The sequence below is a fragment of the Betta splendens genome, chromosome 10 (genome assembly GCF_900634795.4).
Source record: "Betta splendens chromosome 10, fBetSpl5.4, whole genome shotgun sequence".
Taxonomy (NCBI): Eukaryota; Metazoa; Chordata; class Actinopteri; order Anabantiformes; family Osphronemidae; genus Betta; species Betta splendens.
In genome coordinates this window covers 15,623,364-15,637,698 of record NC_040890.2, presented here as the reverse complement: position 1 = coordinate 15,637,698, position 14,335 = coordinate 15,623,364, and the positions used below count along the sequence as shown (strand labels likewise).

The 14,335-nt window shown below is 45.4% G+C and overlaps 1 long non-coding RNA gene across 16 annotated transcripts in view; it reads right to left on the bottom strand.

Annotated features, from left to right (window-relative positions):
• LOC114864928 (uncharacterized) overlaps positions 1-14,335 on the bottom strand; it is a 106,154-nt gene that overhangs the window by 39,559 nt on the left and 52,260 nt on the right. For 11 of the 16 annotated variants that reach the window (XR_008695899.1, XR_003787432.3, XR_008695903.1 and 8 more), the window contains 2 exons: positions 6,234-6,401; positions 5,929-6,019 (listed from right to left, as the gene is read on the bottom strand). This is a non-coding gene — a long non-coding RNA (uncharacterized LOC114864928). Of the gene's footprint in view, positions 1-5,928; positions 6,020-6,228; positions 6,402-10,055; positions 10,174-14,335 lie in introns of all 16 variants that reach the window. The other 5 variants (XR_003787434.3, XR_008695907.1, XR_008695898.1 and 2 more) reach the window with 4 other exon arrangements.

Genomic DNA, 14,335 nt, shown 5'->3' with positions numbered 1-14,335 from the left:
GACGGCCCAGCGTTTGAGTGGTTTCAGCGCAATAAAGGTCTGTAGTGAGGAACTCCTCCGAGACCCAGAGACCATGAAAGTGCCCTTAAACAAAAACATCAAGAGAAACCTTGTAGCTCTCCGTCCGCCCACACGAAGCAGCCAGTCTGTTTATCTGTGATCTCTTTCTCTCTCGCTCCCTGTTTGACTCCAGCTCTCTTTTTTTTCTTTTTTTTTTTTTAAGCGCGTTCCTCTGTTTGCTCCTTCATTACTGCACATGCTGTATGTGCACACCCTCATCCTGCTGCACTTTTAATGTTAAATACAACCCTGTTCCACTCTCCACGGACACAAAAGGCCCAGAAATCATATTAGATTTTAAAAAAACCTGAATTTGACTACAACAAGCTCCTGGCTATGAACGCTGCGCAGCCGTTTCTGCCGTGACACAACCTCTCCTCCCATTCCTTCCTCCTCAAACTGTGATTTCCACAGTAAATTTCCCCTCTCAGTCGTGTCAGCGATGGGTGGCGGTCAAGTGGACACAGACAGCCGCTGTGAGGCACGCTGGATAATACGGGTAATATGTTCTGATGAAAGTGTCCCTGTCGCTCTCTGTGCCAACTGTGCCCCATCTGCATCTCAATTTCCTTTCATCAGATGCTCTCAGAAATCCAAACCATTTCTATTTACTATAAAGAATTATTCATTTAATCTTCTGAATTGTGACAAACAACTACAACATTAGTCCTGATACAATTGCACTTGTCAAACGCGGCTCCGACTCACATTCTTTTCGCATCTATTCCCCCATCGACTCCACAATATAGGACATCCACCCCAGTTGACTCAGGGTGTCAGTGAATGCTGAACAGACCAGAGCGTATTCTCATGTATAGAGGTGTGTGCTTCAAGTTGCTCAGCAGAAATGGCAGCAGGAGACTCTCCTCAGCCTGAGTGACTTTTTGGTCAATACAAAAAATGTAATTCCACTTATTAAAGATAATAAAACACTGTGTGTGGGATCTGTATGCGTGTGTGTCATCCTCATGGCCTCCTCCAGTAACACTGCCTATTACGAGTCAAACCGGCCAATTGATGCTAATACTGCTTGTAACAGAAGCATCTGTTTCCTTGATAGGAGCTGATCATAAATGGCCTCGTCCCGAGGTGCTGTACGTTAACAGAGCTGCCACTTTGCAGTGAATGAAGTATTATTTAGTAAAGGGCAGCAACACCAGGGTCAGCTAGCATGAATATTGCTCAGTCCCCTGCAGACAACGTTGGACTTTGACCCCTCTGATTGACCAGGGTAAGTGAGCCCTGAATATTCGGTCTGGAATCGATACTGTGCTGGGAACGAAGGGACAGAGCTTACAACACAAGTAATAAAATTCATAAGAATGACTTGTAAGGAATATAAAAGCATGGCTGCTACCTTCAGAAGGCCTTTTATGTGGAGTTGAATTCAAATTAGGGCCAAGTTAAAAGACCAAGTAAACAAGGCTGGGAAACTGGTCTATTACTGATAGAGCATAACTAATTATGAAAGTGACACTTATGAATAGGCTGCACAGGAAAGTAACTAATATGAGGCATGGAATCCAATTGGTTTCAGGAATAGAGTCAGAAATATTCATTCATTGTATAATGAATTATGGTTTTTAATTAAACAAGAAAACTCAGTACTTTACATTTAATTCTCTTGTCCTGCCACCAGCAATACGATTCATTTCAATACACAGCTCCTGCTGCCGCGGTCGCACATTAAATAACGAGCGACACTCTACACGGGGCTGAGCGAGAGGTCAAGTAGCACCAAAATGTGTCCGCTTTATTACGTTTAGCGGAAATATGGGCATTTAGCCTCAGCAAACATATTACTGAGCCACTGACACATACCAACAAATGGATGAACACCCTCAGATGTGAGCAGACTCATCCACATCCATTAGCTGCTTCAGCACCTCTCACAACTTTAAAACATTATTTTTGTCACAATACAGTAGGTTGTTATAGTCTGAACGCTGCAAAATCATCTAACGATGAGGAAACGATTGGTGTTTTACAGTAGTGGGTTACTGAAAATGGACTTCCTGCACATCGAGTTGGAAGAAGAAATCTATCATGTAATGATGCCAAACTTAGATAAGGCATGTAAATAAATAGAACATTATTTTTCCCTTTAAGAAAGAAATCTGTGTTAAAGGCTGATGTTATCGTTAATCACCTCTCAACAAAACATCGAGATGAAAGAGAAATCAATCTGATCATCTGCGGTGAAACCTGACAGGAACCACGCTTCCCCTAAGGAAAGAGGCTGCTGATTGGTAGTACAGGTGAAATTGTTTCATTTAAAGACACTGCACATGGAGTTCAGGCAGGAGAGAGAGGGTTTTTACAGCTTAGATGAAAATAAGCCTTGTTATGTAAAAGGCTGGGTTTAAGGGGCGCATCGGTGCGTGTCGAGTATTTTCAGCGCGGCTCAAAAAAAGTCCATGAGGTTCAGAACCAACACACTTGAAAGACAGCTGTGCATCCCTCACAAAAGAACCTATGGATAATGAATGGAGCGCAGCAAAAGGTCAGGTTCAGTGCTAGGCCCCATTTCAGCCGCTGGATTAAACGCAGACAGGAGAGAGTGCGGCCATAACTCAGACGGCACTCAGCAGTCAGCTTTGATTGACCCGTGCTTTCCTCTCCATAGATTCAAGGCGGCTGCAGACGGGGTTGGTAGGAGCGGAACTAAAGAGAGCGAGCTGTTAGACGTCCTACAGTCATTTGATCCTGTCTGACAAAGTGCGTGACTGCAGATGGATAATAGTCAGATCTGCTCACACAAAAGTCATTCAGTGACATCTGAATGCGCCATGTTCCAAAAAAACAAAATAAAACTAGACTCAATAATTAAGCATTAAACGCTTGAATCACGAGCTAGAGTATAATGTTCATTACAGTATCTAATACAGTTGGTCCTTCATTCTAAGTGGATGCTTGTGCCAAATAAACCTGAAGTATCATAGTCTCAGCAGAGAGACAATCAGGAAGCCTAAGAAGTGCCGACATCAAATGCAGGTTATCTACTCAGCTTGTGGCTAGTGAATATGAATGAATTTACAGCCCTAAAGTGTCACCATCTGAGCTCCTTTTATTAGCAATATTAGAATTATGTAATATTCACTCAAAATGAATTAAGTCGCATAATCTCCACCATTAACATAGACCTGTCTGCAGCCACTGAGGTGAAACTCAGGGTGAAACAGTCTGAGAGGGCCACACTGAATTATTCTCATTATGAAATAACAGAGTGTGACTGAGATTAACATTTCAACATTTTCATTGCTTTTCTCTCTAGTTCTGGATTCTGGGACCTATAGTAGATAGTCAGGACACTGTTTGAGCACGTTTTGTTTATGAATTATGAAAGTGAAGAGGCAAAAATATGATTAAAAGGCGAGGTCGGATGTGTGGCCTCATTCCCAGAGGAAATTATCTCGCTGCGTTCATTGTGGGGCTTTTCAGCGCTGCAGAGAGCAGACTAAGCTGCGAACGTCTCCGTAGAAGCCCAACGAGTCAGAGGCTGACTCAGCTGTAATGAGACATTAATGAAGACGCTGGGTAATTTGGGCTGGCGAGGGAGGAAGGAGGGAGGCGACGTGGGGAAGAGGGGCAGGGAGCGAAGGAGGAACAGGCAGGGAAGCACCAGCTGCTGTCCCAGATGATCCATGAGGAGAGAGGCAGCTGTCGTCTTAACCCGACCTGCCCGTCTCTGAGGAGCTGGGCAGGATCAGCGGCACCCCGCTTTTTTTTTTTTTTTTCTAAAACCCACTTCAGCAAAACGACGTTAATGAAGACATATTACCGCACATAAAACCCTAAACCACTGTCGCCACACACATCGACTTCCCATAACAACCTCCGCCTCCTAACGTGTGGGCAGGAGCGTTTCCCTGCATCTCCATCACGCTCGACAGCTCCACATTGTGCTGGTGATGTTTATGATGGTCCTGGAAGGAGGCAGGACCATGTTGACAGCAGTAAATACCCCAAACGCCCTCTGTGCACTGTGACAGCAAGGAGCAGCGATATCAACAAGCATTGAGCTCTGGACGGACCTTATATGCATGTAGTACAGTATGTGAAACACCAATGAAGACATGTGCTATGTACAGTATGTATGTATGTGCAGAACACGAGGAAACAACTCCACCAAAATATGATTCAGACTGGATAAAGCAAAGGCAGTAATGGGAACGTTATTAATGGAAAGTAGAGCAGTAAGGCTGAATGCAATGTTCTCAATAAACAAATGGGATTGTCAGAGCTTCATGAATTACAAAGTTCTTGGTTCTAAAATAATAATAAAATGTCAGCCTGCCTTGGCTGCGTGAAATGTCCCTGATCGGCTGCATTTGTTCACTGTGTGCTCATGGAAAACAGGATGAGGGATAAAACAAAGGGGTGACGCCAGTTTGAGCTGAGGATGGAGACAAATGATGTGGAAACTGCCTAATTCACCTGTGATTAGGAAAATATCCATTTTATGAACAGAAGGTTGCAGTAAATCAACTGTAGGACGTACAGTATGTTACACAACGAGCAGCACAATGTCAGGACCCACAGACGTGCATACGTTGATTCAGTTTTTACACATGAGGGCGGCTCTTTCTTTCACCAAGTGTGTCCATTATCGGAATAATAGTCCAGTAATGACAGAGATGAGCTTTGAGTATATTAATGGTCTGACATGCTTCAAATGTAATAATTTAAATAAATCAGAACACATTTATTTCTTGTGATGTTTTGCAAATGAAGGAAGATTAGTTAAAAGGATAATCATTAAAGCAAATTAGGAGACTAATTTCTGTCAAGCAGTGCAGTGAGGCTACTGTACACTTCCTGACTGATCAAAAAAGCCCCATTAGATGGAACTCAGCTCTTTCTCATTGCAACCAACATCCAGTTTTTAGTCTGAAAACGTCTGTAAAATACGAGAGATTTAATTTACAGGAGGAGCTGTATTATAATCTGATTTTAATAATAGGAGCTGTTTATGCTTCAGTGTCAGTGGAAAACCACAACCTTGCACACCAGGGTTACTTGCAGTACAATTAGAAATCATTCATTTTATTCTGCACTGTATATTGTATTACGCTGCTGTAACCATGGCATTTGTTCTTTAGGGCCACAGACTTTCTACAAATGAGGTCAGCTCAGGTCTCAGCTCGTGCCGTGAACCAAAGCCTTTGAGGGATTAACGGGATGTTGATGCGTTTATATTTCTTGACTTCAAGCGAGTTCAATTCTACAGAAACGCTTTTCTGCTCCTAATGCCCTTTGTTGTAAACACAACACATTTGATCTGCCAACACATTCGCGGCGTCATGTTTCCAGCTGCTGGCCTGATGTGACCTGATCAAAGCTGCAGCTAGTTATACATTTTAATTTCATTGTAGCTCAACGAACGCAAGCCACTCACACGATAATAAACCTTTTCCTCCCTGCTCCTAGCTTTGTTTAGAACCAGAGTATAGAAATAAAAACTACTGTACCTGATGCCCTGAAGCCTCCAGACTCTATGCTAAGCTAAGCTAAGCTAAGCTAAGCTAAGCTAAGCTAAGCTAAGCTAAGCTAAGCAGCTACTGGACATCCCACTGGTGTACGTCCAACTTTTCTGCAACATATTTGCAAATACACTTGAAACTTTCACCTACACAAAGACTTGTGTGGCCCTTTGGGGGCTGGATGAGGATTACTAGCACTAATGACTAAGCAGGGGGGACCACATGGTCTCCAGCCAAACAAAGAGGACTTCCCACCCCCATGGGCCCCACACCGGCATGAACACTCACACTGGAGGATTTTAAAACACGCAGGAAGATTAACAAACAGCACAGCCTTAATTCGAAGAGCCCGGAGGAGTAGGAGCTCAGAATGACTTCAACTCACCGACTTGCTCAAGGGCACTTGTAGGGCAGCAGAGGGGGAGGAACCGTTACTCATCTATCCTCCTACGTGCATGTTTCTTTTCCCAGCCAGTCTGTGAATTCAAGCCAAAAGCAGCTTCTGTGACCTTTCGGTGTCATATCTGTATCCTACTTATTTTATATCTTCCAGCTGAAATGTCAGAAACATACAACTCCTGCACTAAAATGTTTCAAACACACTGCGGTGTCAACATAAATAACGAATTCAGGTCTTTTATGGGCTGTGGCACAGTCCCACATCAGTATATTCACGGTACAGTACCGTACATCTGTGTGTGGCTCCGTGCGACCCGCCGGCCGGCGTGGAGCTGCTTCTCAGCGGTACCTGGCTCGAGCCCATGTCCACTCATGCCTGGTGCCGTCCCCGGCCTCGTGGCTGTTCTCCCTCGCCGGGGTCTGACAAGGGCATCGTCCTGGAGTCCACGGTCGCGTCGTCTGTAGGGGAAGAACAAAGTGAGATTAAAATTCATCTCCGGGATCATTATCCTGCTACCGGTGCAACGACGTGCACTGATTCGGAGGCATAAGAGGAGGGTTCAAGGACAAAAGCAGAATTACAGTTTAAGGGTGTCAGATCTCGGGCTTCTCTTCGTGACTGAACCTCTGCACCTCATCGACACGGGAGCTGTGTGATCTCCACCCTCGTTTTAATTCCACTTTCTGTCGCAGGAGAAGGGAGCGTCGAGGCCACGGTGACCCCGCTTTCACTCAGACTCCATTTAAAGTTTTACAGAACTGTCTGGTGGAATATCTTCCTGCTCATGCTGTTGTTTGCTTCCGTCTCGGCGCTTCCTATCTCACCCTCTGCCTTTTACTCAACAGGCTGCAGCTGCTCCTATAGAAACGAACATGTGGCCCAAGAGAAAAACTGAGCCTGGATTTATCAAACTGATAAGAGGCAATAAGATAAGAAAAATGGTAAATTACTGCTGTTACCTTTTACTGCTGCTCACAAATATGAGAATAATGCGTTTCCTTTAAAACACTTCATTCTACTGAATCACACAGACGGAAGAGGTTTGTTGCAAAAAAAAAGCAGCAGGAGGACAACATTAGAAGAAAGGGTTAGGGGGGGGGGGCACCGTGAACATGGGTGTGTTAGCAGCCTTCATCACATCCTGTGTTCAGCATCTTCATTATGAAGTCTCACGTATTTTGTTGTGTTAATAATTACAACATTCTAAGCTTTAACTTTTAGATTGAGACGCACTCAGCTACAGAGACGCACTTTCATAAAGCATTAAATCGTTCAACATCAATCATTCTCTTCTCAAATGATACAAGAGAGATGTATTATGTGATTACATCATGTTCCTCTTGAGGTTTAAGTTAGCCTTCCTCGCTTCATCTTCCTCTCTGACACCTCCACTCTCATCATTTTCACTTCATATGAGTCAGTTTTCTTTTCTTTTGAACTTTTATACGTCAACAACTGAATCTCCCTGACGCCACATCTCTCCTCCAGCATTTCATCCGTCCATCACCATAACCAGTTCATCACAGTGTAATGTCCCAGCATGTCTGTGGACTGTGGGATGGAGCCTCAGACTCCACAGAGCAGGCCAGACAATCCTGACCACTACAGAACAGCGGATCCTCTCACTGACCTCTTACTCCTCATCAGAACAAGGTGCTTGACAGATGTGTGTTATTCGTCACAGTGGAACTCCTACACTGGGCAAAATGCATGTTGCCAGACAATGCACACAGGCTCAAAGCAGTATGTACATAGAGCATTACCTCAGAGCGCAGTACAAACCCAGACATTGTTTCTGAGGCGTAAAAAACTCTGCATTCTTCAACATATCAGCACCAATGCACACATCAGCTGCCACGCAAAAGCCCGGGTTCCTTCAGGCTCATCGCTCGCTGCCAACTTTTCAGCTTTACATAGAAAAAGCAAACATATTCAGATCCCCACAGAAAAAAGACCCTGCAGTAAAATCAACAGAAACAGCGTCATACATCCACCGGCGGCTCATTCTGTCTATCTGGAGTTCATTTCACACCTCTAAATAGTCTTACAACTTTTACTGCTCGAGCTCTCGCTGGCAGATCCGCAAATTACCGGGCGGCGGCTGCTGGCTGAGCCGCAGGCCTGTCCTCCTCTTCCCTGACACCAAGCCTGTGTAATGCTAAACTAAACTGAGGTGAACTAACACAGCGCTGGGATTCACTGCCTGTCAAAGAATGCGCGCTTCGTCTCAGTTTGGCTGTTTGTGTTTAGCTGCAACGTCCCACCTACGCTCATGCTCGCCTTTCATTCTACTAATTAATACAATTCAGTGTTATCCATTTTAAATTAAATCTCCAACACAATAAAGCATGGAGGCCATGAATGGCTGCGCCTATGAAATTTCTCCAAACCCGGCAACAGCCTTCCTGCTAAGACTCAAAGGTTGCCTGTACGTTGCCATGGCGAGGCCTGATAACTCATTCACCGCTGTGGTTCTGGGCTTCGCTGGCCTTTCAACCACTTACAGCCCCATTAAACTCCCCGTTGACTGGGTGGAAGCTCGCTCAGCCGCGATATAATGTAGTGGGAGGAGCAGCGTGGTGAAACACATAGGTTTACAGCGCAGCCATTATCATTTTAAAGCAGGAGGCAGGAGCTCGTATGGAAATGAGCTCAATGTAACAACAGGCTGGCTACTGTACTGCTGGCGGCAAGGCGCTTTAGAGAACCTGGCCCAGTTGGGTCAGCGCCCAGGAATCCTTTCCTCACTACTATTTCTCATCCGGTGACGCAGTTCTTTTTATTCCTTGCATCCGTCCCACTCTCCACTTTCTCACATCTTTTTAACAAATCAGATTGTGTGCCAGCTCAGAGTTAGTCAGCCCGTAGTGTGGCGCGCTGGTGGGGGCTGTCGAAGCAACGGACAGCACCGGTTCAGTCTTAAAGAGGCCTGTGCTCTTTATCAGCGATGAGAAATCAGCACTGACTGAGCTGTTGAAGCAGCTTAGTAGCAACTAACGCATTAAAAACACCCACAGGAAGCTGGATGATCGTATGCGCCACAACCAGTGTGTCGGTGTAATAACATCATGGCTACAGGACCGGCAGCCGGGCCACCGAGGGGCCTGTGGGTCAGGTCAACACGGGTATCATCATCATCCTTCAAGTGATTTCAGAGAGAGCCTCAAACCCACCACCCTACGGCTGCACTGCAGCCACCGTCCAGCTAATGACCATCTCACCATATCAAGGGGGAAGAGAGCTGCGGCTGCAGGCCTGGAGTCAGCCCGAGGCTGCTCCAACCCGGTGCCCCCCAGCTACATGTATGTGATGTCCTCAGCACATCGGAGAAAAAGGCCTCTCATGGAATCTTTTTGAAGCATGTTTATATTTATAATCTTTCTAATACATACTGTAATGCGATTCACACATTCATTTTTTCTGAGCCATCTGAAATGTTTTATGTATAGAACCATCAGAAGAGCAGGTAAAAAAAATGCACATTCTGCAACTAAAGTACAATTTAAGGTTTCCGATGCTGCAAATAGTTTTATTATTACACCAGCGAAGTGATTCATGTAAGAGCTTTATCTGAATCTGTCTGATGTTATTTTATCTGGCAGATATTTGCTTGTCATTTCATCATCCCCGCAGCCTCCTCACATCACCGGGCGGAAACAACAGACAGCCGCAGTAATGCACAGAAGCAATTCATCCGAAGCGGCGCCGTGGCTCATTGCGGCTGTGAGCCTCATTCACGGTGTCACGGTTGAAAGCCGTGACCTTTAGGTTTGTGATCGAAGAGGAGATTAAAACAACAGGGTCAAGGTGAGAGGAAACGATCCGCTGATAAAAGGCATCTGCTGCTGATTGACCTGGCTTTGTCCAACGGATAATTGAACACGTGCTGCTCCATACACCTGGATGATATCATATAGGATGATTATGGATTGAGCTGTGACTAAGATTCTGATCAGGTCATTAAAAGCGCTTTTAATTAGGTCATGTTAGCTGAACTCTGCAGGATGAGGACAGAGGCTGATTGAAGCCGATGAAAGGGAACCATGTACTGTGAATGTGGTGTCTCTGAAGATGGAATGAGAATACAAGGTGTGAAGCTGCTAACATTCTACCTTCAATTGGATGTGTTCAGGGCACATCCAAGTCCCAGGGCCAGGCCCACAATTCGCTTGAGGCATTACTTGTATGTATCTCATCTGGCCTGGATGTCCTGGAATCCCCCGGGAGGAGCTGTACAGGTGGGAGAGAACGACGCCTGGGTTGAGTTAGTGCCGACCCAGCTTCAGATGAGCACCTGAAAATGGGTGCATGGACTCATGTCTCATCAAAAGATAACCTTTTCCATTTTGAAGTATTAAGCAAGTTGTGTAGAATGTTATTTAGCAGATCCAACCATTTAAAGCAAAGGAACCGATCCTGCAAACTTCCTCTAAAACACCAGAGCGTGAGTAAAGACGAACACTACAAAGTACTTCAGAGCATACGTTGTGTTTTTGAAGCTGTCGTCCTCTGATGAATGTGTGTCCCTGAGCCAAACTACCAAACGATGCTGCAAATTTAATTAGACAAATTCTTCAGTGCTCGTCGGCGTCTTTTTTTTATAACTTTCGCCTCCCGCTGTGTCAGAAATAGTAAAATGTCAACTCATCGTCGGAATTTCTTTGATTGGATTCACAGCCTTTTTTTGAATTTCATCGTACTTGTACAGTAGGAGGATGTGGAAAATACTGGTCCTTAAAAAACAAAGTGCATCAGTTCAGTGAGAAATGAGACATGTATTCTCTAATTAAAAAGGAGGGGTTAAAAAGCCAATCTGTGCCACCTGTGCCTCAGGTGGTGCAGGGAATTCCTCCACTATATTACACTTCATTCTTCCACCTTTTTCAATTTCATTTCCATTTTAGAGCGAGTGTATATCTAATATACAGTGCCTTCTGTCAATTTAGTCTCAAGCCTACAGCCAGCTGCTATCAATCCACCAACGCTGTGTTAGCACTGTTAGCTCGCAGCCAGCGGAGGGGGCTTTAATTATGTAACAAACACTTAAAGCAACAGGTAGCGGCTCCTCTGGATGCTCACAGCGAGTGTCTGAACCTTAAAATAAGTCGGTTGAACAGCTCAAAGCTGACTTCCACCTCTGCCTCTAGTGTGATTGGCAGATAGGGCAAATGAATGCGGGATTATGGCTTTTGACAAGGTGTGCCTGAGATTTGCCTCATGTAGCTTCCTGCTCCTCGCCTCTTCCTTCTCCCGAAGGGACTCGCTCTGGTCAAAATGAATTTGTCGATGGGAAGTTGATTCCTCGTGTGCCCTAGAGTTAAGAGCTCGTGAACTCTTAGGATTGATTTCAGAGGAGGCTTTGCTGGTCTCCTGGACTCTCCTGATTGGCCTTTAGCTGCACTAAACGCTCCCTCGGGGGCTGGGGCTGATGGGAAATGAAGCCAATTGAAAGCCTGTTGGCTGTAAATCTCCAAGTTGAAAGGGAAGTTGGGGACCGTTTCCGTCACCATGAACAAGCTTTCAGTAGCAAGCTATGCTAAAAAGGAGAGGAGGCCAGAGAGACACGGGACAGAAATGGAAAAAACAGTAAGAAACTGATGACAGAAGGGACAGCGTAATAATACGAATTATCAGATAATCACATCTGTTCGAATTTATATTAGATCATATTTTTGTGTCTTGTATGAATATTAAGCACATCATAAAATCGGAATATTACACCAAACATTTCCTCAAAGGAAAACTACATAATATATCATAAATAAATATTCTAACAGAGATCTGGATGCTGGGACGTATAGTTGGCAGCTTATTAGGTGCATCTACAGCAGCAGATAAATAATGAAGTCCGCTACAACAGCCCTGCATTAAGTTATCCTTTATATTACTTCAGTGATGTGTGATGAATAGAAGTTGACGTCTGATCATTTACATAGTAAGAGAGAGCTCACAGGATATTCGAACGATCATGAAAGCACGCAGCAAGCACAATAAAACGCACAGTTTGCAAAAGCGCCTTCTACCTCTGCTTGGCTTTTGACCTCGCCGAGGGTGTGTGCGTCCGTGTGTTTTCACACATCCGTCCGCTCGCCGGCATCAGCAAGCAGCAAAATGAAACCACATCAGCACAAAGCCTGGATCACGCCCAGCACGAGCAATCTATCATAAATTTGCCTGGAGCCAGCGAGGAGAGTGTCCGCGTGGACACCTCTGCAGGGGAGGCGCAGGTACTTTACATTTACGGTAAGTATTGGGTGAAATGTGTCGCAGGACAGAACATCTGCTGAGGATGGAAACAATAGTGCAGCGTCAAGCACATACAGGGAAATGTAATAATCCATAATCATTTAGTCTATATTGTCATAGAAGAGATACAACTGCTCAGTGTGAACCAGAAATCAAAGCCAAAGATGTCGAATGACACAAGAGAGGAAAAACCTTTAGTGGTTTCACGTTCGATGCAGATGGTAAGAAATGATTTAGTAAACAATCACGAGGCGAGGCAAGAAAAGAGCGAGAGTGAGAGCAGATCCAGCGTGAACACGTGCTTCAAGAAAAGCCTGGACTGCCCTGGATGGAACCTACATGAATCACCAAAACAAATGACCAAACGTTCCGGTTCCTGCTCCATTCGGGCATTTCTCGGAAAATGAGCATTATTAAAAGGCCGACTCATTGTATGAGAAGAAGCGCTCTCGCTGTTTTTATAGCTCGTTGAAAACATCCTGATTCATTAGCTTGTGCAGTTGTAAACAACCCTTCTGGAAATCAGAGGTCGTCGTTAGACGAGCGGAGCACAAATTCTCCTCTTGTTGTCAGGCAGCTGCATTTGTTCCGACGGCGAGGCCGGACTTTGCACCTCAGAGCCTGGCTTAGCCAAGATCCAAATGAGTCCTCCTGCGGCTCTGCATGGTAAACAATCAGCAGCGTAATATGAGGTTTGAGTCGGGCGTGATTGATCCTTTCAGCTTCTACCCCTGAGGATCTGCTGCCAGAAAGCGTGTCTTCATCCCCTACAATTAATCTACTCAGCCTTAATAAAAGCATCCATTACCAGCAGCATCGACAGGCGGCAGCAGAATGTTTACTGATGAATAATCAAAGGTGGAAAAGCGCTGATTGGTCTGCTGATCCAAAACAACCTCCAGAGCCGCCGCATTGCTAAACGAGCACTCTGCCAATCAGGGGCTGACAGGGAGCAGAGGGTCAGCCTGTACGCCAGCCATTTTATCTCAATCATCCGTGGGGCGGCGGTGCTCACATGCAATCACAAGGAGGTAAAAACTGTACCCTGCCACACGTCCATATCACACCACTCATTCAGAAACTGGGCTCAGGCCACTCGCGTCTAACGGCACGGACGAGGCTGCGTTTTAAATCTCCGCTTGCTTCGGCTCGTGTGAGGGTTCATCCTCGCTTCACTCCCTCACCAGCTTAAATAAGGCCAAACAAAACCTGAGGCGCTGCGAACACTGGGGAACGGGTCATTCTCTCCATTAATACGGCTTTTTTCACTCATACCTTGAAGAATCCAGAACGACCCACGCCTGCCTTGAAAATGCAAATGCGCCGTCTTTTGTTTTAATAGAGAGACTAAATGACTGTAAACACAAGTGTTTTGGGACTTCTGTGTCTCCAGGTTGTTTATTTTACGTACTTTTCACTGTCAGAGGTTATTTGTCTGCTTCTCCGTGCTCTCTGAGCTACACGACCGTCACAAACACAGGCTGCATGTGGACAGTTCGCCTCAGATGGACAGCATGCAACACAGAGAATTGGTTTGATTTGACATGAAACATGCCCGGGCCGGTCGGGGCGCGCAAATGAAAGAAGCACAATGATGACTGAAAGCCATGAGAAACGTGTGGGACGAGATCCAACAACCACAGCCACAACACGTCTCCGCACCGGAGACACGTGCTAAAGGAAGGAGTCAAACCAACAGCAAACGACTGGATGAATGCATAACTATCGTAACGCTCAGTCTCCACCTACGGCCCAGTGAATTGCAGCCACAGCACCGTCGGTCAGTGGGAATCAAACACGTCTGCTGAAAATGCTCAGAGGTTGAGCCAAGCTTAGAGAGCAAGTCACCAGAGAAGCACAGTGATGATGATGAGTAACCACAGGTTACAACAGAACTACAACACAAGCAAATAATTAAACAGAGCAACAGAGCACCACTGTGATGATGGGGACGCGGGATGAAAAGGTGACTGATGAGGACAAAGACTTCCTCCACACTAACCAGCTGAATGCAGACAAAAGCTGTGAACCTCTTTGTCCAACACACAATTATGTTCACATCAATCTATACAGAGGAGGAGCTTGATCGCGCGAAGGTGTTGATTTCCTGCGGTGAACAAAAACCTTGATTCAGCTGAATTTCCAC